Source organism: Mauremys reevesii, linkage group 4 (genome assembly GCF_016161935.1).
Source record: "Mauremys reevesii isolate NIE-2019 linkage group 4, ASM1616193v1, whole genome shotgun sequence".
Classification (NCBI taxonomy): Eukaryota; Metazoa; Chordata; order Testudines; family Geoemydidae; genus Mauremys; species Mauremys reevesii.
In genome coordinates this window covers 70,530,674-70,556,698 of record NC_052626.1, presented here as the reverse complement: position 1 = coordinate 70,556,698, position 26,025 = coordinate 70,530,674, and the positions used below count along the sequence as shown (strand labels likewise).

General features: G+C 41.6%; 1 protein-coding gene across 12 annotated transcripts in view; it reads left to right on the top strand.

The window, feature by feature from the left end:
* The window catches only part of FUT8 (fucosyltransferase 8), a 247,885-nt gene that overhangs the window by 134,556 nt on the left and 87,304 nt on the right, over positions 1-26,025 (top strand). Inside the window, exon 2 of one of the 12 annotated variants that reach the window (XM_039538169.1) lies at positions 13,348-13,518. The exons of 10 other annotated variants lie outside the window; for them this stretch is intronic. The gene's annotated coding sequence lies outside the window, so the exon portion shown is untranslated. Of the gene's footprint in view, positions 1-13,344; positions 13,519-26,025 lie in introns of all 12 variants that reach the window. One more of the 12 variants, XM_039538168.1, reaches the window with a different exon arrangement.

Here is a 26,025-nt window from a genome sequence, read left to right as displayed (position 1 = left end):
CAGGTGTTCACATGTCACTTTTGAAGCTGGCATTGCAAGGTATTTATGTGCCAGAAATACTAAACATTTGTATGCCCCTTCATGCTTTGGCCACCATTCCAGAGGACATGCATCCGTGCTGATGACACTTGTTAAAAAAAGAATGTGTTAATTAAATTTGTGACTGAACTGCTTGGAGGAGAATTGTATGTCCCCTGCTCTGTTTTACCTGCATTCTGCCGTATATTTCATGTTATAGCAGTCTTGAATGATGATCCAGCACAGGTTGTTCCTTTTAAGAACGCTTTCACTGCAGATTTGACCAAACACAAAGAAGGTACCAATGTGAGATTTCTAAAGATAGCTACAGCACTCAACCCAAGGTTTAAGAGTCTGAAGTGCCATCCAAAATCTGAGAGGGACGAGGTGTGTCGCATGCTTTCAGAAGTCTTAAAAGAGCAACACTCCAATGCAGAAACTACAGGACCCAAACCACCAAAAAAGAAAATAAACTTTCTGCGTGTGACATCTGACTCAGATAATGAAAATGAACATGTGTTGGTCTGCACTGCTTTGATTGTTAACGAGCAGAATCTGTCATCAGTAGGGCCTTACCAAATTCATTTATTTAAATATGAAATTTCACGGTGTTGTAATTGTAGGGGTCCTGAAAGGTTATTGTAGGGGAGTTGCAGTACTGCTATCCTTACTTCTGCGCTGCTGCTGGTGGCTTCGCTGCCTTCAGAGCTGGGCGGCCGAGAGTGGCCGCTGCAGTAGCGCAGAAGTAAGGATGGCATGGTATGGTATTCCTTCCTTCTGTGCTGCTGACTTCAGGGCTGGACCCTCTGTCAGCAACCACCGCTCTCCAGCCACCCAGCTCTGAAGGCAGAATCACAGGAGTAAGGGTGGTATGGTATTGCCATACTTTTGCGCTGCTGCTGGCAGGCACTGCCTTCAGAGCTGGGCGCCTGGCCAATAGCTGCTGGCCGCCCAGCTCTGAAGGCAGCAGTGCAAAAGTAAGGTTGACAATACCACAACCCCCCTAAAATAACCTTGTGTGCCATCCCCTCACATCCTCTTTTGGGTCAGGACCCCCACTTTGAGAAACCCTGGTCTCCCAGGTGAAGTCTGTATAGTATAGGGTAAAAACACACAAAAGACCAGATTTCACAGTCTGTGATGCGTTTTTCATGGCTGTGAATTTGGTAGGGCCCCAGTCATCAGCATAGATGCATGTCCTCTGAAATAGTGGTTGAAGCATGAAGGGACATGTGAATCTTTTGCGCATCTGGCACATAAATATCTTACCACGCTAGCTACAACAGTGCCATGTGAATGCCTGTTCTCACTTTCAGGTGACACTGTAAACAAGAAGCGGGAAGCATTATCTCTTGCAAATGTAAACAAACTTGTTTGTCTGAGTGATTGGCTGAAGAAGAAGTAGGACTAAGTGGACTTGTAGGCTCTCAAGTTTTACATTGCTTTATCTTTGAATGCAGTGGGTTTTTTGTACATAAGTGTCCATTTGTAAGTTCAGCTTTCATAATAGAGATTGCACTACCATTATTGTAATGGGGAAATTGAAAAATACTATTTCCTTTGTTTTTTACAGTGCAAATATTTGTTATAAAAATATAAAGTGAGCACTGTACACTTTGTATCCAGTGTTGTAATTGAAATCAATATATTTGAAAATATAGAAAACATCTAAAATAATTAAATGGTGTTCTATTATTGTTTAACAGTGTGATTAATCGTGATTACTTTTTAAAATCACTTGATAGCCCTAGTAAAAACTACAGTTTTGTCCTCATGATGATTTTACACTGAAAGTGCCAACTGGAATTACCTCTCTCCATGTTTAAAAAAAAAAAAAAAAAAGGACCTAGCATAAGTTGAGATCTTGTCTTAACAGGAAATTTATAAATTGAAACCATTATAGTGGTATAACTCCCCATGAGGACACTTATATTCAGGTATGAGTGGTTTTTTTTCAGTTTTTGCAAGAGGTTTAAGCTAATTCACACACACACATACGCCATCCTTATTTCACAGCAGAGTGTCCATGTGGCGAGTTACAGTAGTGTGATGGTATCCACAGTGGTGAGGCATAGCTCCACCATGTGTCCTTAGCATGAGGAGCTCTTGGCTGTGCCTGCTGTGGACCAGCTTCTTGAAACCACCAGTTCCAAGCAACACAATCACCTTCCAAGTCTCAGCTGGCCTTCCTCATTTAACAGGTAGCGATAGGCACTCACTAACCCCTGAGACTTCGGAGCATTCCCTTTAGTGTCCAGTCTCTTATCCATTGGACACTCGCAGAATTACCAGGCCTGCTGTTCCAAAGGAACAGTACACCCAGCTTGTAAGATTCAACTCACGATCACCAATTTGTTTAACACAGTGGCACTAATAATGAAAACAAATCTCTGTTCTTTAATAAACTTATTGTTAAGTAATACTGAGTAAGAATATTGGAAACAAATGGTTACATACAAAACAGAGTCATAACTAAAGAGTTACCCTACCGTCTAAAGAAAGATTTTCTCACCCAAAGCTCTCCCCAGTGCTTTCATAGAATCATAGACTTTAAGGTCAGAAGGGACCATTATGATAATCTAGCCTGACCTGCACAACGCAGGCCAAAGAATCTCACCCACCCACTCCTGTATCAAACCCCTAGCCTATGTCTGAGCTATTGAAGTCCTCAAATGGTGGTTTAAAGACTTCAATGTGCAGAGAGTCCTCCAGCAAGTGATCTGTGCCCCATGCTACAGAGGAAGGTGAAAAACCCCCAGGGCTTCTGCCAATCTGCCCTGTACCTGGAAGTAAATTCCTTCCTGACCCCAAATATGACGATCAGCTAAACGCTTAGCATGTGGGCAAGACTCACCAGCCAGACACCCAGGAAAGAATTCTCTGTAGTAACTCAGATCCCACCCCATCTAACATCCCAACACAGGCCATTGGGCATATTTACCACTAATAGTCAAACACCAATTAATTGCCAAAATTAGGCTATCCCATCATACCATCCTCTCCATAAAAGTATCAAGCTTAGTCTTGAAGCCAGATATGTCTTTTGCCCCAACTGCTGCCCTTGGAAGGTGTTCCAGAACTTCACTCCTCTGATGGTTAGAAACCTTCATCTAATTTCAAGTCTAAACTTCCTGATGGCCAGCTTATATCCATTTGTTCTTGTGTCCACATTAGTACTGAGCTTAAATAATTCCTCTCTCTCCCTGGTATTTATTCCTCTGATCTATTTATAGAGAGCAATCATATCTCCCATCGGCCTTCTTTTGGTTAGGCTAAACAAGCCAACCTCTTTGAGGGTATGTCTACTCTACGAAATTAGGTCAATTTTATAGAAGTTGATTTTTAGAAATCGATTTTATACAGAGGATTGCGTATGTCCACACTAAGCACATTAAGTCAGCGGAGTGCGTCCTCACTACTGTGGCTAGCATCGACTTACAGAGCAGTGCACTGTGGGTAGCTATCCCACAGTTCCCGCAGTCTCTGCTGCCCATTGGAATTCTGGGTTAAGCTCCCAATGCCTGATGGGGCAAAAACATTGTCGTGAGTGGTTTTGGGTACATATCGTCAATCTCCCATCCCTCCGTGAAAGCAACGGCAGACAATCGTTTTGCGCCTTTTTTCCATGCAGACGCCATACCATGGCAAGCGTGCAGCCTGCTCAGCTCAGTTCACTGACACCGCCGCTGTTGTGTCCTGGGTGATGCTGGCAGCAGACGGTGCAGTAGGTCTGCAAACCATCATCATACACCGCTTCCGCTGCAACTCTGCTCTGCTGCTATTGCCTCAATAGCGAATTTCTCCATGTTGTCTGTCATGGGCTCCCGGGTATGTGTGTTCTTCCTCGGGAAATGTGTGCAGTGCTAACCATCGTCCTCCACCGCTTCCGCTGCAACGCTGTTCTCCTGCAGACGCCATACCACGGCAAGCATGGAGCCCACTCAGCTCGCCACTGCTGCTGTGAGCATTGTAAACACTTTGCGCGTTATCCTGCAGTATGTGCAGAACCTGCAAAAGGAGGCGACGACAGCGCGATCATGATAGTGATGAGGACATGGACACAGACTTCTCTCAAAGCATGGGCCCTGGCAATTTGGACATCATGGTGATAATGGGGCAGGTTCATACCTTGGAATGCTGATTCTGGGTCCGGGAAACAAGCACAGACTGGTGGGAGCGCATAGTGTTGCAGGTCTGGGATGATTCCTAGTGGCTGCGAAACTTTCACATGCATAAGGGCACTTTCATGGAATGTTGTGACTTGCTTTCCCCTGCCCTGAAGCACAGGAATACCAAGATGAGAGCAGCCCTCACAGTTGAGAAGCGAGTGGTGATAGCCCTCTGGAAACTTGCAACACCAGACAGCTACTGGTCAATTGGGAATCAGTTTGGAGTGGGTAAATCTACTGTGGGGGCTGCTGTGATCCAAGTAGCCAATGCAATCACTGAGCTGCTGCTATCAAGGGTAGTGACTCTGGGAAATGTGCAGGTCATAGTAGATGGCTTTGCTTCAATGGGGTTTCCTAACTGTGGTGGGGTGATAGAATGCATATCCCTATCTTGGGACCGAACCACCTTGGCAGCCAGTATGTAAACCACAAAGGGTACTTTTCAATGGTGCTGCAAGCACTGGTGGATCACAAGGGATGTTTCACTGACATCATCGTGAGCTGGCCTGGAAAGGTGCATAACCCTCACATCTTCAGGAACTCTGGTCTGTTTGAACAGCTGCAGGAAGGAACTTACTTTCCAGACCAGAAAATTACCATTGGGGATGTTGAAATGCCTATAGTTATCCTTGGGGACCCAGCCTACCCCTTAATGCCATGGCTCATGAAGCCATACACAGGCAGCCTGGACAGTAGTCAGGAGCTGTTCAACTATAGGCTGAACAAGTGCAGAATGGTGGTAGAATGTGCATTTGGTTCGCTGGTGTAGTTTACTGACTAGGTTAGACCTCAGCGAAACCAATATTCCCATCGTTGTTATTGCTTGCTGTGTGCTCCACAATATCTGTGAGAATAAGGGGGAGATGTTTATGGCAGGGTGGGAGGTTGAGGCAAATTACCTGGCGGCCGATTACACGCAGCCAAACACCGGGGCGATTAGAAGAGCACAACTGGGTGCCCTGCACATCAGAGAAGCTTTGAAAACCAGTTTCTTGACTGACCAGGCTACGGTGTGACAGTTCTGTTTGTTTCTCCTTGATGAAAACCCACCCCCCTGGTTGACTCTACTTCTCTGTAAGCCAACCAACCTCCCCCATTCTATCACCGCTTTCAGAGGCAATAAAGTCATTATTGTTTCCAAATAATGCATTCTTTATTAATTCATCACACAAATGGGGGAAAACTTGCAAGGTAGTGGGAGGGGTGGGTGAGGAGGGAAGCCACCGGATGGAGTGGTGGAGGAAGGAAGGAAGGGAGGACACATTACAGTTCAAAACTTATTGAATGCCAGCCTTCTGTTGCTTGGGCAATCCTCTGGGGTGAAGTGGCTGGGTGCCTGTAGCCTCCCTCCCCCCACCCCCCCGACCCGCTTTCTTGGGCATCTGAGTGAGGAGGATATGGAACTTGGGGAGGAGGGCAGGCGGTTATACAGGAGCTGCAGCGGCGGTCTGTTCTCCTTCTGCCTTTCCTGCAGCTCCACCAGAAGTCTGAGCATGTCAGTTTGCTCCTCCATTAGCCTCCTCTCAGCGTGCTCCTCCCTCCTCTCATTGCATTCATTTAATGCTTTCCTGGACTTTACCATTGTTTGCCTCCATGCATTCTGTTGTGCTCTTTCAGTGCGGGAGGACTGCATGAGCTCTGAGAACATCTCATTGCGAGTGCATTTTTTTTGCCTTTTAATTTGCACTAGCCTCTGGGACAGAGATGATAAGGGGAGCATAGAAACATTTGCAACTGTGGGAGGAAAAAAGGGAGAGTAGTATTAAAAAAATTACATTTTAGAGAACAAAGGGAAGACTATTTCACACTGAATCAAGCAATTCACATTACATAGCACATGTGCTTTTGCTACAAGGTCGAATTTTGCTTCTTATATTGAGTGCCTGCCGATTTGGTGTGAGACATCACTCGCTCGGCTGGGCAACAGAATTCGGCTTGCAGGCAGCCATGGTAAGGCAAAGGGTTTCGGCTTCTTCAACCTTCATAACGTGAGAATGGTTTCAAACAGCAGCGCCCTCCTTTTCCATACCAAGCAAAGCCTGTTGGGTTGGCCATTTAAAAGGAAGGGCTGCGGTTTTAGGGTGAATGTGCAGCACAATCCAAACCCTTCCCTGACCCAATTCTCTGGGATGATTGCTTCACACACACACACCCCATCGTGTGGCTAGTATCAGGGAAGATCCCAGGCAGCAATCAGCGGGCCTACCCCCACTGCATGGCTAATGGGGGATCATTTATTTTCAGCCAAAGGCAAACAACCAAAGCCCGGGCCCATTCGCTGCAAGGTTTTGTTCTGCAATGATTCCAGACTACTTGCTACTGGCTTGGCGTACGGTAAATTAATCATTAAACATGCTTGCTTTTAAACCCTGTATTATATTTACAAAGGTACACTCACCAGAGGTTCCTGCTCTGGCTTCATGGTCGGGGAGCCCGCGTTGGGAGGGTATTGGCTCCAGGGTGATGAATAGTTCCTTGCATAACATTCAGACGTGAGTTCACAATCATTGATGACTAACTAGTGTGACACCATTTTTATTTTGAGACATCACATGATATTATTTGCTGAACTAGAATGTATATGCCAGACTGAGGAGACCCTTGTAATCCTTATGAACCCCTTTGCAAGGTAGCATTATGGGATTCTTGGGTCACAACTGGTATAACTATATCTGTTTAACTATACATTATAACTAGTAAAACTTTCTTGTATAGACAAGCCCTTAGTCAGGAGGATTGTGAATTTGTGGGAGAAGGGTTCCAGGGGTTGTAGATGATTTAGTACTGTATCTAGCTGTGCCATTCACGATAGTGAGGGGTGGGGAAGGTGACATGATTACATTTGTGTAGTTGCCACAATTTTCATGGATAGTCTGGCATTCTGTGGAACATCTGTCTCTCCTTGTACTGTGCCTAGCACAGTTGCTATTAAAAAAAAATTCAATTCATATTTTTCTTCTGTCATTTTCTGTCACTAACCTTTTTGTTCTCATTTTGTGTGTGTGTGTGTGTGTGTGTGTGTGAGAGAGAGAGAGAGTGCACGTAGGGCGACCAGATAGAAAGTGTGAAAAATCGGGATGGGGTGGGGGGTGATAGGCACCTATATAAGAAAAAGCCCCAAATATCAAGACTGTCCCTATAAAATCAGGATATCTGGTCACCCTAACTATTTTGCATCCCCTTCTTATTCTCCAGTTCACTGGTTGAATGCTAAAACAATAGTATGATATAGTCATATGGAAATATGTTGTAGCCTAAAAGATAACACAGAATAACAGAATATACAAAACAGTATTTTTATAGCCCTTTTGATTTTCTGACCTTGGGTCCTGTAAGGTTCCTGGATAATATTCTGCAGAATCATAGCAGCTTATCTTGGTGATTTGGTAGTGTCATATAGATATAATTTATTTCATACATGTGTTAAGGTCCGAAGGTAACTTGGTTACCATGGGGTGAGAGGTAAGTTCTTGTCAAGGAGTTTTGAAAGTATTTAAAAGCTAGGAAGCAAAGAGTAGATATCGGAGGCTAATTCTCAATATGAAAAGAGACTGAGTGGGGTCCCCCAGGGATTGGTGGTGGTTGGAACGAGAAAGTATACATTTGGATACTGAAGAAAACTGGGGCTTAGTGCTGGTAGTTATCCCTATATTTAGATTACCTAACATTTTCCATTATAAAGGATTCTTATGACCTTTTCTTTGAGAAACCTCGACACTTCCATTATTTGCAGAAGGGCTTTGATATTCAGAAGGAGGAAACCTCTGAAGCTAAAGCAGTAACATTTCTTTGTCCTGTGAAATTCTATGCAAATTTAGCTGAGTTGTAAACGCAGCAGCCACTGTACAGGGAATGCTGGGAACTGTCACAACAGCTGTAAGTGGATGGGGGGAGAAAGGAGAGTGATGAGAGCCAGGGTGGGCTTTCCCCTAACAACCACCCACCTCATTCTCTACAGATGCGGCATGAGACCCCAGCATACAGGCCCCTCCCTCCTATCCTAGGGCACCATATGGGACAGAAGCTCCCTCCTCTACTAGTGAGGTGAGGAGAGAGAAAGTCAAGGCAGGTTTGCTTCTATCCCTCCTTTCCTTTCCCCTCCCTGTTCTGGTACCTGGTGCCAGTTATTTCCCCCTCTGAAGGCACCACATGGGGCAAGAGTTCTCCATTGTGTTGGGGTGGGGAAATGAGAGAGAGCTGAATCAGATTCTGTGACCACCCCTTGAACCCAGTACACTGTGCCAGCAACTTATCCTGTCACTCTGGGAAAACAATCTTCCCCAGGTGCCAATGCAGTGGAGTTAGTCTTGTAGCTGAAGTGTAAAAATCAGTACCATAGTGTTGAAGGTGCAGGGTTCAAAGCTTGCTGCTGATTCATGATAGGAAGTTGTATATAATAACATTTGATTTTTACCTTTGTCTTTTAAAGAGCCCTAGGAAATGACATACAAAACAACCACATTAAAATAACATAATTTAGGTAGTAAAGCCAAGCACTCAAAAGTTAAGAAATGCCAAGCTTATGGTTGCCCAAGTGACCTTAATTTGGCCCCATTGTGCATATGCATTGTCATCTTTAATTACATGATCACATATTTTTTTCCCTGGGAATGCTGCCTCATTTAGTGTGCAGGTAGAAGTGCAGGTAGAATGTGTAATGGCTAAATTAAGATTGCATAGACAACCATAAATGGCGTTTCCTAACTTTGCAACTTAAATAACACTCTTCTAATATAGTTTTTTGTACATAATTCATTATAGAGATCAATCAAGAATGGTTCATACTTTTGTAAGAATTTGCTTGGTAGTGTTGGCAAGGTTGGCTTTAGGTTCATTTGTACTTATGTGGTGGCACAAGATAAAACAATCCTTTTTTTTTATAGTTTTCTAACATTTGTTTTCATGTAGTTCTGTGACTTTCATGTTTGTGTCAGATCTTCCTAGTTTGCTGGTTCTTTGTCCCCTTTGGGGATAGTTTGCACTCCTGTGTGGCATTTCTTCTTATGATTTATAATAGGTTCATGCAGCTTTACGCACTTGCATCGCTTCAGTGCCTTTGGAAACACCTGAGTGAAAAGTTACTGTGTTTTTTCTTCTGTCAATATGGTGCTCAATAAAGACTGTTTGTGGGTCTCTAAAATGCTACAAGAGCATATTAGCCTGGCAGAAGATAAATACAAAAGGCATTTATTCTGTCTATCAGAAACTATGCACACACTTAATTTCATTATCGGTAACACTTTGGATAGATATACAATTTTACATGTTTATAGATAATGATATGGGCAAATCTGGTTTTATCTGTAAAGTGATTCAGATAATCACCATACTGCAAAATATCTGCAAAACTGACTTCCTTATAAATTGAGTATTTACTGTTCTATTTCCAGGAAGAATTCAATAGAATTGAATGGACACTTGCCAGATCATGACCACTTATTATTTTTGGTAGTGTAAGTTTCACAGACCCTTTTTGTAGGTAAAAATGAAGTTGCTGCTAGTTGTATTGCTATTCAAAGGAAGTTGAGTGAGAAATAATCAAAACTGTATGTAACACTACCTCATTATTAGGTTGCAGAGATTATAGTATTCCTTGAACTCTATTTGAATCAGTAAAGAGGATCATGACATGACTTGAGAATGGCAAATAAGTCTGCCACTGCGTTATCTAGACTACATAATAGGGGTGATGGGAGGAGAAAAGCTTGCATGATTACTTTTCTGTAATTTCTAATTTTCATAAGAGTGACTGAGTATTTCCCAATTGCCCTGACTCCTATCCCTGAGTTCCCTTTTGCAACATATTGTTGTGTTGGCACACATAGTTTTCTTGTGTTCTCTTTTGCTGTGCTGTGGTACAGTTGCTATCAAAATTTGCATTGTGTGAGGAGCCCATACTGAAATGTGAGCTGTTGCACTTTATTACATTGTTGCAGGCAGCTCCACCCTCTGACTGATTTCTAGACTTTTTTGGCAGAATCCTTCCTACCAACAGCACCTACTTTCTTAGCCTCAGTTATCTGCTTCTTCAAGGTGAATGCCCAAAAGCTTGTCTCTTCACCAGCAGAAGTTGGTCCAATAAACATATTACCTCACCCATCTTGACTCTAATATCCTGGAATTAGCATGGCTACAACACCAGTGAAACCTTCATGGTGAGACAGGTTCCTACAGCTGTGGCCAGTGACAATAGGACTGAAGTAGCAAACAGTGCATTGCATGGACTATGAAGTGACCTTGATCCTTTCTGTGGCAAGAAAATTCTGAGGTGGGTGCTTCCAAGAGAGGAAGAGCCTCCCCAGCTCACTTGCTTATAGAGCAAGTCCTGTCTTGTCTTGTAGAGGACTCTGAGAAAGTGTCTTGAAAGGCTCTGTCAATTATGGAGGCTTGTGGGAGTGGGGAGGGGAAGGTTCAGAAGTCAGTGGAGCTGCTTAATTGCCGGGGAGTTTTTTAATAAACATCAAGAAGAGTGAACTTGTCCCCTCCCAGAAATAGGTCTCTAGAATTAAGAAGGCTTTTGTTTCAGTAGCTCACACTGGGAAATCAGATGACTATCTGATCAAAGAGATCCTCCAGATGCTTTGTGTCATGTCATCCTTCATAGATTTGGTTGATAGGCTAGGAAGCACATTTGGCCCTGCTTTTCCTCCTCTTGGCTCAGTGAGCCCCACATGAAGGTCCTACAGGCCAAGAGCATCCCAACTTCAGTAGTCCAGGACTTCCTAATATGATGGAAGCATCCTCATGATCTTTCCATAGGGGTGCCTTTCCTGGATTGTCAGGGACCAGTAATCATCACAGCCGCAAACGCAAGCTCCACATTGGTAATAGGAGCTTTGCCATGCATGCTTCAAGTGCATCTTATGGTATATCTAAGCTCTTCTTGGACTTCTTGGAAGCTTTTCCTTCCTTCCTTTTATATTGTCATTATAACAAATTATATTTGCACCAAGTATAACACACTGTCTAGATATTGGGCCTAAAGTTTTTGATGAAAATACTCCGGCACCACTTTTATCTTTATTGTAAAATGGTCTTATTTATTTGATGATAAACCAAAAGACAATTTTTATAACGGAAGATAGCTATAGGTGGTATGATCATAATGATTATTTTACATTACTTGATGACATATGCTTCTACTCAGCAGCTTTCTGAAATATTTAGTCACTTGTATTCTCACAAAGTTTGAATATACACAGTAGACTTTTTCTTTGGAGAACTTGCCTTATGGAGGAAGCATATAGTGCATGTAGGACTGAGAATCAGGAGACCTGTATTCTATTCTGGGTTCTGTCACTGACATGCTTAGTGATCCTGGGCAAGTTATTTAACCTTTTTTTCCTCAATTCCCCATTTATACAATGGGAATAATACAACTCTTTTATAAAGCCTTGAGAGCTACTGATGAAAAATGCTGTAAAAATACTGTGTTTTTATTTATTATGTATCAAAGCCTTTAGTTGGCTGCAGTCATGTTATGCATTTGTCTTATAATCAATGAGCCATAGTTTCTTTAATCCAGTTGATGTTGCTGGAACAGCAGTATCTTTTAAGAAAAATATCTGTGACAAAAACTAAGACTGAACTGAAGAAGCAGACTACTGAACCATTTAAATTATGGGTTCTTGGGAGTGCACATCAACATACAATGCTTTTATTTGTGGTGATCTTCAGATTTTCAACTGTCAATCCAAACAGATTTAATAAATTCAAATAAGTCACTAGTAGATAATGGTCTTCTAATAAAACATTAGAAGAATTTGTACTTGGAATCTGTATTTCCTGCTTCTAATTTTTTTTCCTATTTAGATACAGGACATTGAGCAGAACATTTGAAGAACAATAGACATCTAGAGTGGTCTGAGATGTTGGTCAAGTGAATGTCACTATTTGTGCCAGAGAAGTTTTATCAAACCTTAACAGATTGCCTGGTTTTGAAGCTTTGTTTAAAACATCTGTTGAGGCTTCAGACATCTGTTACCAGAGTTTGGTGAAGAATTGACAGCCATCTTACCAGTCCTACTGGCTGCTAGTCCCTGAATGTACTATATAAGCATGTTTTTAAGATTATTCTTTTGATCACTGAGGAAAATTACTGTATCAGAAGTCGATTCATCATGGGGAAAATAATTGGGTGAGTGGGTACAGTAGAAGACTGAAAAGCTTCAAAGCAGAAAAATGTTTTTGGAAGCTGGCAAGTTAAAATTAAGCTTTAGAACTGTGTTCTATCCCCTGAGTGGTTCATTGCGAGTTTTCATTTGAAGACAATAAAACATTATCTTGCTTTGCACTTCCTCATCATGTGTACTTTGCTCTCTACCACCAATTGTATTCTGATAAGAGGATGAAGTAAGAGAGAAAAGGGTGCATATCTTAAGGTTATTTATTATGCTCTTGGTAACATCAACATTTAGAAAAAAAATTCTCTACTGTAAGTGAACAGTTTCTAAAAGCATGTGATGCTATCCCAAATTTTTGGAAGTAAAATTTTTTTGGCTGCATTTTTTGAAAATTTTCTAGCTGTTGAATCAAATTTTAAAAAGCATTAGAAGTTTGAAGGTCAAATTAGTATTCACTTATGTTCATATTTAATGCTCACTGAGATATTGACTAAATCTTCCTTTCTCATATGGCTTAAAAATCTTTACACCTTGTTTTTAATCCTGCAAGATAAAAAACATTTAATATTTATATGCATTTAACAACAAGCTACAGTCTTCAGGACACTTCTATCTATTGTAAAGTGTTCCAGCATGTCCTGTGTACATGTTTATTGACCACTTAGCTTGTTTAATTATTTACCAATTATTTTATGCTGTATCATTGGAAGAAAATAAAAATTAACTTGAACTTTATCCTGTTGTCCAAATGAAGACATTTGTAAATTTTGAAAAGTTTTATATACATTGTTTTTCATTATTTAATTTTTGCTCCTTTCTACACTTTCTAGTTCCTGCCAGAAATGGAAGTACTAAAACTCCAAGAGGCTTTTCTCATGATATTTTAAGTCAGTTTTGCAACTCAAAAGTTTTATTTTAGTTTTGCAACTCAAAAGTTTTACCTGATCACTCAATAGCAGTTCTCTTAATTCCTTATTGTAGAAGATCATGTAAATGTTATGGTTCCCTCAGTACTGATAATAACTTGTTATTAGCAGGGAAACAAGTTGGGGAGGACAGAGGGAGACTAGAGGAACTAAGTGACAAATAAAAGGAAGAACAGAGAAGCAACGAGAGGAGAGCAATATACAAGAAAGCTACAGAGAAAATATTTTTTACTGAAATCAATTAAAGTTGAACCATGGAAGATGTGTATGTAGTTTAGAAAGGTAATGTGAAGAGTGGGGTTATCTAATCTTTCCAATATCTTTGATGTTGATTTTCCTTCCTCCATTTTGTCACCAAATGCTTTTCTTTCTCTTCTGTTCTGCCACATTTTTTCCCCCTGAATGGGTTGTATTCCCTCATATCTTATGTTTTTTTCCATTAAGCCAAACATGTTAGTTCCATGATTTTTATTTGGAGTGGGTTTACTTAGGATAGGGAAGGGAAGTGGGTGAGAGGGACAGAGTGAGGAGAAAGAAGGTAAGAGAAGCAGGTGTGGAGTGAAGCTGAGGTGAAGAGACTGGGAGGAAGGAGAGAGTTGAAATAAACAACCAGTCACCAAAGGGCAGAGAAAGTCCAGTCAAAACTGTACATTTGCCAAAAGTCCAGAGTATCAAAGGCCTCTGCTTTGGCTGTGTCTGCCCCTACTGGCTGGAGTCTGTGGCTGGCTCCTCGCTACAGTTTTCTCCCAAGTACATATGGCAGGTGAGAGGGGAAGCATCAGTGTGTTTGTGGGTGTGTTTTGTTTGCACAGTTCTTGGTTCAGAGAGGTGCTGGGAGTGGGCGTAGGGGTAGAAGTGGCCCCAGCTTGGCCCCATTTTACTTCCTCCCTTCCAGTTCAACAGTTCCTGTTTTGGCTGGTTCTGCGCCTATTTTCTGAGTCTGTGGCTGGCTCTATTCTTCAGTTTTGGTTTGAAGTAAGTTTGTTTCTAAAACATTTGTACAGTAGATATTATTTGCACTATTAACAGTAATGCCTGGATTTGCTACTTTTTGACATTTCAAATCTTGTGATAGAGATTCGAAGAGGTCATCTGAATGATGTCCAAAAGGAAATTATTTGTATTCTTGTATAGTCAGTTGATTTCTGTGAAATGTTGCATCCTGGTTCGTTGTAGAGTTTCTAGAAACTACTGTTGTTACTATTACTACTAATAAATAAAATGGCTATGAATCCTCCCTTCCAGTGGCAAAAACAGGAAAAAAACAAAACTTCAATTAGCTTTTATATAAGCGAAAAGAGAGATCTTGTACAGCACTGACCCACAGTCAGTACTTAAATTATAAATTGTAATAATTTAGCAATATACATCGGGTGCTGTAGTAACACTTATGGGGAATGGAGAATCCTGATGCTCCATGGACTCCATTCTTCAGGGGCTCAGTGCTTCAAGTGCCTTGAGTTCTTTGGTGTCTATTTGAGATTTTATCTTCTGTGCCACTAGAGATTTGAACCTAGTAACATGGGTGGTTTATACCTCAGTGCCTTGGAAATTTGGCACCTTGATGGCCCGAGACCTCAGCTTTTTGGAACATCCAGAATTCAGTGCTTTGTCACCTTAGGTTCTCTGGTGCCTCTGAACAGAGCAGAGCAGTATCTGGGGTTTTCAGAGCCTTAATGCCAGTGGTGATTGGTGAGAGATTCCACAACCTTCCTTGATAATTGTCAGGGCTGTGACATAGGTGGTCTGGCCTAGGGGTTTGTGTCAGGTGAGGACCAAAGGTCTAGGAGCCAAATGCCAGGATTCAGGCCATGTTGGAATACCAGGAGGTCAGATTTGAGAGACAAACCAGAGGGTAGGGATCAAGCGTCAGTTACCAAGAGTCAGGCCAAGTCAGAATACCAGGGGGTCAGGGATCAGATGACAGGAACAGGTAAACAGCAGACCAGCAGGGCAGAGCACATTTGTACAAACAACTTTCTGTTTTCTCCTCTGGCTTAAATAGGGGCTGTGGCCCAAGCAGGTGCTCTCTCAATCAGAGCACAGGCCCCAGTTGGGCTTCATGGACCCCGGTCCCAGCTGCTGTTTGTGAGCAGGAGGTGGAGGATTGGAGTATGATGGCTCCCAGTACCCCTACAGACCCACATTCAAGACCCGTGGGGCCTGACCGTCATCTACTCCGGTGCTTAGCTATCCTTACAGGTAGAAAGTTTTTCCTAATACCTAACCTTAATCTCTGATTGCTTGCAGATTAAGCCCATTGCCTCTTGTCTTACCTTCAGTGGACACGGAGAACAATTAATCACCATCCTTTTTTATAACAACTCTAAACGTATGAAGACTGTTATCGAGTCCCACCTCAGTCGTCTTTGCTCAAGACCAAACATGCCTGTTTTTGTTTTTGTTTTTTTAAACTTTTCCTTATAGGCTGGGTTTTCAAAACCTTTTTACAATTTTTGTTGCTCTCTTCTGGACTCTAATTTGTCCACATCTTTCTTAAAGTGTGGTGCCCAAAACAGAACATGGTACTCCACCTGAAGCCTCACCTGTGCTGAGCAGAGTAAAACAATTGCCTCCCATGTCTTAGATATGACTCCTGTTAGTACATCCCAGAATGTTAGCCTTTTTCACAACTGTATCACATTGTTGGTTCATACTCAACATCATCCTTTACATCATCCTTTACATCAGTACTTCTGCCTACCCAGTTATTCTCTATTTTGTGTTTGTGCATCTAATTTTTTCTTCCTAAGTGTAAAGCTTTGCACTTGTCTTTGCCAAATTTTATCTTTTTGATTTCAGACTAATCCTCTAATCAACGTCCTTTTGAGTTCTAGTCCCGTCCTCCAAAGTGTTTGCAACCCTTCCCAGCTTGATGTCATCTTCAGATTTTATAAAAAATACTCTCCACTCCATTATCCAAGTCATTAATGAAAATATTGAATGGTACTGGACCCCAGACGTACCTTGCTGGACTCAGCCACATACACCCTTCCAGTTTGACAGCAAACCATTGACAACTATTCTTTAACTATATTTTTTCAACCAGTTATGCACCCACTTTATGGTAGTTTTATGTTTGATCTCTAGAAAGTGTCAGTACTTTGGTTCTTCTGATGAAGAATATTCTCATTTCAGTCTTTAAGTCACTTAGCTGAGTTCTGTCATTGGTACTTCAAAGTCCCAATGGTGCCTTTTGTAGGGAATGAATGCTTATATCCTTAGTGCCAAATAGAGGAGTTTTGTAATGTGGTACAAGCAGGGCTCCATATATAATTTTTCATGCTCCTCTTAAAGACTGACTGTCTCCTTTTTTGGTTGTCCCTAAACCTCTGAGTTCCAGATGCTGGGACTGGATGACTCGAAACTGCTCTGTTTACTCCCTCTGAAGCATCTGGCGTCAGCCACTGTTGGAAGACAGGATACTGGGCTAGATGGACCTTGGTCTGATCCTATATGACCGTTCTTAAATTCTTAGTCTGATTCCAGCTCCAGGACTAATTTTGGACTCCATCTGCCTGCAACTTTTTGATTTATCAGTGATTTCTGAAACATTTGATCAGTATTCCATATAGGCCTTGTTGTGATAATTGGGTCTAGAAATGTTACCCTAATTGTGAGCTCAACTGTAAGAAGTGAGTGAAAGTTTATAGAATGTTCCAATCAATGATAAATGTTGGTGGGAAGAGGTGCAAAAGGGAGACAGACCAAATTTATCATATCAAAAATGAGATTTCATATGAGGTATTTTCCATGAAACCATGTTGACGGGCATTAATTGTATTCCCATCCTTTGACTAAATGATGTATCAGTTTTTCCATTGTTTACCCTGACATGAACCATAGGGAAACTCACCTATAATATCCAGGTCATCCTGCTTACCCTTTTTGAATGTCAGTATGGCAATAGCACTTTTCCAGTCTTCTAGAATTTCCCTGGTATGCCAAGATTTATTAAAAATTATCAGTGGGCAGGAGGGCTCCTCAGCCCACTCTTTTCATACTCTTGGGTGAAATTTAACTGGGCCTGTTGATCTTAAAATGAAGGTAAAGATGTTGGGTAAATTCCTGGCCCCACTGACCTTTAGTGGGGTTAGGATTTCACCCACTATCTCTGCCATTTCCTTCAATTGTTTCTCCCAGTCACCAACATTTTCTCTCTTCACTTTCAGTCAGCTAACAGTTCCAAATCCTGGTCTCCGCTAGATGCTGATCATCCAAATCTAATCTAAATCTAAAATCTAAATCCAAATCTAAAGATACACAAAGGATGATCTGGCCCTGTATCTCTGTAACTGGCAAGCCAGGGACTCTTCTGTTGGGTGTATAAATACGAGTGAGGATGAGATATGTGGAAAATTATCTTTTAATGGGATGCCATCAGATTTTAACCAAAGATGATGCAAAATGTTATAAATGTAATTTGTTCAATATTTAATATTAAAATTAATAGTACTAATCCCATTATGATTAAGTACAGGGAAATCATTGCTTACTTTTTTCAGCAAGAGGTTCTTTTCATCAAATGATTTTTAATTCTAGCCAGCAATCCTGAAACAAAGATCTTTGATTTTTAACAATTTGTATTCATGCAACATGCAACGTTTTAAATTACTTAGATCAAATAAATGTAGGCAAAGGATTGTAGGAACACAGGAAACACAGCATAGTGTCTGTGAGATACATCAGATCAATAGAGAGAATATGAAAATTTCAATGCAACGACCACAAAATGGTTTGCAGTATATACAGACAAAAATGGATAACTAGAATTTTCTACAAAGTATATGTTGTGGTCAAGGCACACAATATATCTGATTCACAAAATGCATGCCTTGTCTAAGACAATGTGCAAGTTACTTGCAACACACATAGGACAGTTGAGTTCTTTCACAGGTTCCACACACCTGAAATTAGGTAGCTAGCTCAGAAAAAGATCAGTTTTTTGTACTAGTTCAGAGGAAAATGTAATTGCTTCTTGTTCCTATAATTTGTAAAACATTCAGTTTGTTTCTTGTAGAACCTGTGTTCCTTTTAGATAAAATTAATCTCAAGAATCTGTTTCTTACACTGGAGTAGGAACATATTTAAAAAACATTTAAAAGAAGCAGTCAGAGATAAAAAGGCATCTTTTAAAAAGTGGAAGTCAAATCCTAGTAAGGTGAATAGAAAGGAGCATAAACACTGCCAAATTAAGTGATAAAATGTAATAAGAAAAGCCAAAAAGGAGTTTGAAGAACAGCTAGCCAAAAACTCAAAAGGTAATAAAATGTTTTTTAAGTACATCAGAAGCAAGAAGCCTGCTAAATAACCAGTGGGGCCCCGGACAATCGAGATTCAAAAGGAGAACTTATAGATGATAAAGTAATTGCAGAGAAACTAAGTGAATTCTTTGCTTCAGTCTTCATGGCTGAGGATGTTAGGGAGATTCCCAAACCTGAGCTGGCTTTTGTAGATGACAAATCTGAGGAATTGCCTCAGATTGAGGTGTCACCAGAGGAGGTTTTGGAATTAATTGATAAACTCAACAGTAACAAGTCACCGGGACCAGATGGCATTCACCCAAGAGTTCTGAAAGAACTCAAATGTGAAATTGTGGGACTACTAACTATTGTTTGTAACCTGTCCTTTAAATCAGCTTCTGTACCCAATGACTGGAAGATAGCTAATGTAACTCCAATATTTAAAAAGGGCTCTAGAGGCGATCCCGGCAATTACAGACCAGTAAGTCTAACGTCCGTACCGGGCAAATTAGTTGAAACAGTAGTACAGGGGTCGGCAACCTTTCAGAAGTGGTGTGCCGAGTTTTCATTCATTCACTGTAATTTAAGGTTTCGCGTGCCAGTAATACATGTTAACTTTTTAGAAGGTCCCTTTCTATAAGTCTGTAATATATAACTAAACTATTGTTGTATGTAAAGTAAATAAGGTTTTTAAAATGTTTAAGAAGCTTCATTTGAAATTAAATTAAAATGCAGAACCCCCTGGACCAGTGGCCAGGCCCCGGGCAGTGAGTGCCACTGAAAATCAGCTCGCGTGCCACCTTCGGCACATGTGCCATAGGTTACTTACCCCTGCAATAGTAAAGAATAAAATTGTAAAACACATAGAAGAACATACATTGTTGGGCAAAAGTCAACATGGTTTCTGTAAAGGGAAATCGTGTCTTACTGATCTATTAGAGTTCTTTGAAGTGGTCAACAAACATGTGGACAAGGGGGATCCAGTGGACATAGTGTACTTAAATTTCCAGAAAGCCTTTGACAAGGTCCCTCACCAAAGACTCTTATGTAAATTAAGGACTAGTTAAAAGAGAGAAAACAAAGGGTAGGAATAAATGGTAAATTTTCAGAATGGAGAGGCGTAACTAGTGGTGTTCTGAAAGGGTCAGTCCTAGGACCAATCCTATTCAACTTATTCATAAATGATCTGGAGAAAGGGGTAAAAAGTGAGGTGGCAAAGTTTGCAGATACTAAACTGCTCAAGATAGCTAAGACCAAAGCAGACTGTGAAGAACTTCAAAAGGATCTCACAAAACTAAGTGATTGGGCAACAAAATGGCAAATGAAATTTAATGTGGATAAATGTAAAGTAATGCACATTGGGAAAAATAACCCCAACTATACATACAATATGATGGGGGCTAATTTAGCTACAACTAATCAGGAAAAAGATCTTGGAGTCGTCATGGATAGTTCTCTGAAGACATCCACGCAGTGTGCAGCAGCAGTCAAAAAAGCAAACAGGATGCTAGGAATCATTAAAAAGGAGATAGAGAATAAGACAGAATATCTTATTGCCCTTATATAAATCCATGGTACACCCACGTCTTGAATACTGCGTACAGATGTGGTCTCCTCATCTCAAAAAAGATATACTGACATTAGAAACGGTTCAGAGAAGGGCAACTAAAATGATTAGGGGGTTGGAACGAGTCCCATCTGAGGAGAGATTAGAGGCTAGGACTTTTCAGCTCGGAAAAGAGGAAACTAAGGGAGGATATGATAGAGGTATATAAAATCATGAGTGATGTGGAGAAAGTGAATAAGGAAAAGTTATTTACTTGTTCCCATAATATAAGAACTAGGAGCCACCAAATGAAATTAATGGGCAGCAGGTTTAAAACAAATAAAAGAAAGTTCTTCTTCACACAGCGCACAGTCAACTTGTGGAACTCCTTGCCTGAGGAGGTTGTGAAGGCTAAGACTATAACAGGGTTTAAAAGAGAACCTGATAAATTCATGGAGGTTAAGTCCATTAATGGCTATTAGCCAGGATGGGTAAGGAATGGTGTCCCTAGCCAATTTTTGTCAGAGGGTGGAGATGGATGGCAGGAGAGAGATCACTTGATCATTGCCTGTTAGGTTCACTCCCTCTGGGGCACCTGGCATTGGCCACTGTCAGTAGACAGGATACTGGGCTGGATGGACCTTTGGTCTGACCCAGTACGGCCGTTCTTATGTTCTTATTTAAGAAAGGGAGGGGAAATGCTAAAATAAAATCAAACCTATTACGAACATCAGCAATATTAGACATAACTCAAGTAGCTCTAAACATTTGTTAATAAAGGACAAAAAGGTTTCTAATTTTGAGGGAGAGACCTGTGCGTACCTTAAACTACTTTGGGCTGAGGCTGCCAAAGAACAAGTTTCAGAATCAGTGACCTTCAAACAGCTCCATTGTGGCTCCCCCCTCAACTGCTCAGTGAGGACTTAACTTGTAGAGCTTAGTGTTGTATACATAACAAAGGCTCCTTTGATACAAGGATATTTTTAAAGAGAAACAAAGGAAATTAATATAATTTTAAAATGTTTGTTCTATTATATCCCTGTAGGTGGCTCCAGTCTGAAGTTGGGTGTGGCATTGGGCTGTCACAGAGAGCAAGTGTGTGTAAAATGAGGGGCTGGGGAGGAGTTTTTCGATAGTTATAGGATGAACATCACTGTTACCTTTACTGGTTCAGCATATAATTCTAAAAGCTAAGGGCTAGATCTTCAGATGGTATAAAGCGATATAGATCCATTTAAATCAATAGCCCTGTGCTGATTTACATCAGCTGAGGATGAAGCCCCCAGTATTTGTTTGCAGGTCACCTTTAATATTTCCCTTCTGGTTTTAGTTACCTGAGGTTTGTCTCATTGGTACTGTCCTCTTTCTAAGGTTGATCTTATAGAAGAGTAAAGTTAAGTTTGTGTTCTTTATGCTTATTTGCTACAGCCAGTTGTTCTCTTACCTTAGTAACTAGATATTGTTTCCTTCCCATTATAAAAGCCATTGAATTAAAGGAAAGTATCAAAGAAAAACAAATCCTAATGTTGGTGAAGTCAGTTAGTAGACCTTCCAACTCCATGCAAGTAGCTGAGAAAGAGCCAAATAAAAAGCATCAACAGATTCAATAGATTGCTTTTAGGAATTTTTCACATTTCTTTGTAGAGAGAATTTCATTGTAACCTGTTAAAGTACCCAGAAGCAGAGAGAAAATTAATGCCATAGGCACTTAAACCTTTTTTCCCTAGGGAAGTCTGATATGCAAAAATAAATAAATCAAATTGGTTAACATCCGTATTTTGTTTAAAAGTGAGATTATATAACCTGGAATATTCTACTCTGCTGCAAAATTTTCTTTAAAACCAGATGAACTTGGAATAGTTTATTCAGAATTTACTTTTGTTCTAGGATTTTTGAGGTAATCCTATGTATCTCTGAGATCTCTTTATGATTCATAGGGTTGGTGGTCTTACTTTTTTTTTTTTTTTAAACCCTTATATCCTAGGCAAAAGCTTTATTTGTCTCTGTTATTTGTCAGTTTCTTTTCCTTCAGTGAAATTTGGCCTCCAGTGTTAATACCTACTATGTAGAAATTGTGGACCTATTGTATGTGTCATACCAGTGCTCCCCAGCTAAACTTGATGTCACTATGATTACCCTTTTTGTTTGGTTCCCTTTACTGACATCCATCTGTGTCACCTGGAGATTATGTGAAAATGTTTTTGTAATAAAATGGATGTTTTGAACAAAATACTTTTTTTCTGCTTGCATGGTTGCTTGCATGTGCAATTTTACCACTAAACAAGGCTCAAAATATCAAGTAAACATAATTATGGAGAATCTGTGAGAGCTGTTAGTTGTTTAAAATCTGACTGAAATATTTTAAGTTGCCATGGTTTCATATTGAAAAAATGGTTTCTGTTTACTATGAGCTGACAGGAAACAACATATGTAAAATAGTTTATTTTGTACCTGAAAAAAAAACCCCGCATGGTACATCAAGCATATGTCAAGAGGTTTGTGGCTTTCTTATTTATTTTTTAATTTGTCCCTGTAACGGGTTCGACTCACCCCTGCGGTGCCTCCTGCTGGTCGTCCTCGGGAATTAGCTCTTTCCAGCCCTGGAGCGCCCTCTGCAGGCCGGTGATCCACCTGTTTGCTACTGGCCCCGTGTCCCTCCCAGGACCCCGGTGCCCCTTTAACCTTTAATTGGGTTTCCCCTTCCCAGGGGAACCCCCACCCTACTATCCCCACTTTGCCTCAGTAGTGGCTATTGCCCAGTCTCTATCTAGCCCCCATTTGCTGGGGCAGACTGCAGTAGCCAGCACTCATCATCGGCAAAGGGGGTTTGGACCTGCTGCCTTGGCCTACCCCTAGGTTGCCCCCTGCAACCCCCAGTACCTTTTGCCCTATGCTAGGCCACAGCCTGGGGTTTTCTAAGCTGGAGCTTCTCCAGCTCGTCAGCCTTTCCCCAGCCCTGCTTCACCCTAGGTACCTTGTCTCAGTTCCCTGCAGCCAGGCCCATCTCCCTCTAGAAACAGAGAGAGACTGACTGGGCTCCTGGCTCACAGCCTTTTATAGGGGCCAGCTGTGGCCTGATTGGGGGGTGGCCCAGCTGTGGCTACTTCCCCAATCAGCCCAGCTTGAGAGCAGCAGCTCTCAAGCCCTGCCAAGCCACTTTTAAACCCCTTAAAACCGGGAGCAGGGATCCACCCTGCTACAGTCCCTTTAGGTTATTATATTATCGTACTGATAAAGATTAAAAAAAACGAATAGGCGAAAAGGTATACTGTACTGGAGCTATATTGACATGTTCATCTGTTGCTAAGGCTGTGTCATTGTTTAGGAGATAACCTCTAAAATTAACATCATCTAGAAAATTTCAAGCAAGTGGAACTGTTAAAGAAAATTTATATAAATATGTACTCAACATCTAGTATTTATAATCCAAATTATCTGATGGAGCTTGTAATAATGTTACCAGGCATATGTGGAAGCTGTTTCGTGCAAAGACAGAATATCAGGGTTGGAAGGGACCTCAGGAGGTCATCTAGTCCAACCCCCTGCTCAAAGCAGGACCAATCCCCAACTAAATCATCCCAGCCAGGGCTTTGTCAAGCCTGATCTTAAACCTCTAAGGAAGGAGATTCCACCACCTCCCTAGGTATCCCCTTCCAGTGCTTCACCACCCTTCTAGAGAAAAAGTTTTTCCAAATATCCAACCTAAACCTCCTCCACTGCAACTTGAGACCATTACTACTTGTTCTGGCATCTGCTACCACTGAGAACAGTCTAGATCCATCCTCTTTGGAACCCCCTTTCAGGTAGTTGAAAGCAGCTATCAAATCCCCTCTCATTCTTCTCTTCTGCAGACTAAACAATCCCGGTGCCTTCAGCCTCTCCTCATAAGTCATATGCTCCAGCCCCCTAATCATTTTTGTTGCCCTCCACTGGACTTTTTCCAATTTTTCCACATCCTTCTTGTAGTGTGGGGCCCAAAACTGGACACAGTACTCCAGATGAGGCATCACCAATGTCAAATAGAGGGGAACGATCACGTCCCTCGATCAGCTGGCAATGCCCCTACTTATACAGCCCAAAATGCCATTAGCCTTCTTGGCAACAAGGGCACACTGTTGACTCATATCCAGCTTCTCGTCCACTGTAACCCCTAGGTCCTTTTCTGCAGAACTGCTGCCTAGCCATTCAGTCCCTAGTCCGTAGCAGTGCCTGGGGTTCTTTTGTCCTAAGTGCAGGACTCTGCACTTGTCCTTGTTGAACCTCATCAGATTTTTTTTTGGCCCAATCCTCTAATTTGTCTAGGTCCCTCTGTATCCTATCCCTACCCTCCAGAGTATCTACCACTCCTCCCAGTGTAGTGTCATCTGCAAACTTGCTGAGGGTGAAGTCCACGCCATCCTCCAGATCATTAACGAAGATATTGAACAAAACCGGCCCCAGGACTGACCCTTGGGGCACTCCGCCTGATACCGGCTGCCAACTAGACATGGAGCCATTGATCACTACCCGTTGATCCTGACGATCTAGCTGGCTTTCTATTCACCTTATAGTCCATTCATCCAGCCCATGCTTCTTTAACTTGCTGGCAAGAATACTGTGGGAGACCATATCAAAAGCTTTGCTATAGTCAAGGAATAACATGTCCACTGCTTTCCCCTCATCCACAGAGCCAGTTACCTCATCATAGAAGGGAATTAGGTTAGTCAGGCATGACTTGCCATTGGTGAATCCATGCTGACTGTTCCTGATCACTTTCCTCTCCTCTAAGTGCTTCAGAATTGATTCCTTGAGGAACTGCTCCATGATTTTTCCAGGGACTGAGGAGAGACTGACTTGCCTGTAGTTCCCCGGATCCTCTTCCTTCCCCTTTTTAAAGATGGGCACTACATTAGCCTTTTTCCAGTCATCTGGGACCTCCCCCAATTGCCATGAGTTTTCAAAGATAAACATCTCACTGGTAAGCTGCCACTGTGTCTCACATGCAGTTCACCAGATGTATCTGTGGAGGTCACGTAAGGGCTGGCTGTGCTGGCTGAGGAAAGGAATCTTTCCTAATTTTGAGAAATGGGGGGAAAAAAGCAATTCCAAGTTTGATGAGGTAACAGATTCAGAGGAGTCAAAATTAGAGGAAAGAACAGCACTACCTGGTGCAGAATCGCCCTCCCCCAAGCATTCCCTGAGGCATGGGCGAAAAGTCTATTATCCCTTTCACTTAACTCGGGGGGAGGGGAGGGTACAAGGAACAGAAGGTGCCCATTCACAGAACTTTGATTGTCTGGAATGCAGTTATGTTACACAGCTGAAAATATTTCTCCTGTTCTAACTTTACAACCCTTTTTAACTAAGGTTACCTTTTCTTTCTGTTCTCCTTCTTTACTTGTGTTTTTTAAATAAAGTAAATGGATTTGAGAAATAAATGTTCTTTACTGAGTAGAAGCAGTGGGTTTGGGTGGGGGGTCGGCTTTACAGGGACCGTGATACAAGCTAGGTAAAGGTTTAGGAAAGCACAATGCAGACAAGCAGCTCACATTGCTGTGACTCATTATTGAAACGGCTTTTCAAAGCCTCTTGGATATGCAATAGCCTTGCTATGCTCTTCATATTGCCCTGGTGTCTGGCGGCTCAAACATGGCTGCCATGCGATCTGTCTCAACTGCCCACCCCTATGGAAAATTTTCCCTCTTTTTTTCACAGATATTATGGAGCACACTGCAGGCAGTTATAACCATGGGGATGTTCTCACTAAGGTCCAACCTTGTTAGTAGACTTCTCCAGCACCCTTTCAAATGACCAAAGACCCTTCAACCACCATTCTGCACTTGCTGAGCCTGTAATTGAACCGTTCCTTACTGCTATCCAGACGGCTGGTATATGGCTTCATGAACCATGGGAGCAAGGGGTAGTCTGGGTCACCCAGGATAACTGTAGACATCTCAACATCGTCAGTGTTAATTTTGCTACCCTTCATAGCAGAAGTCGATTATTGGCCCTGCATACTTG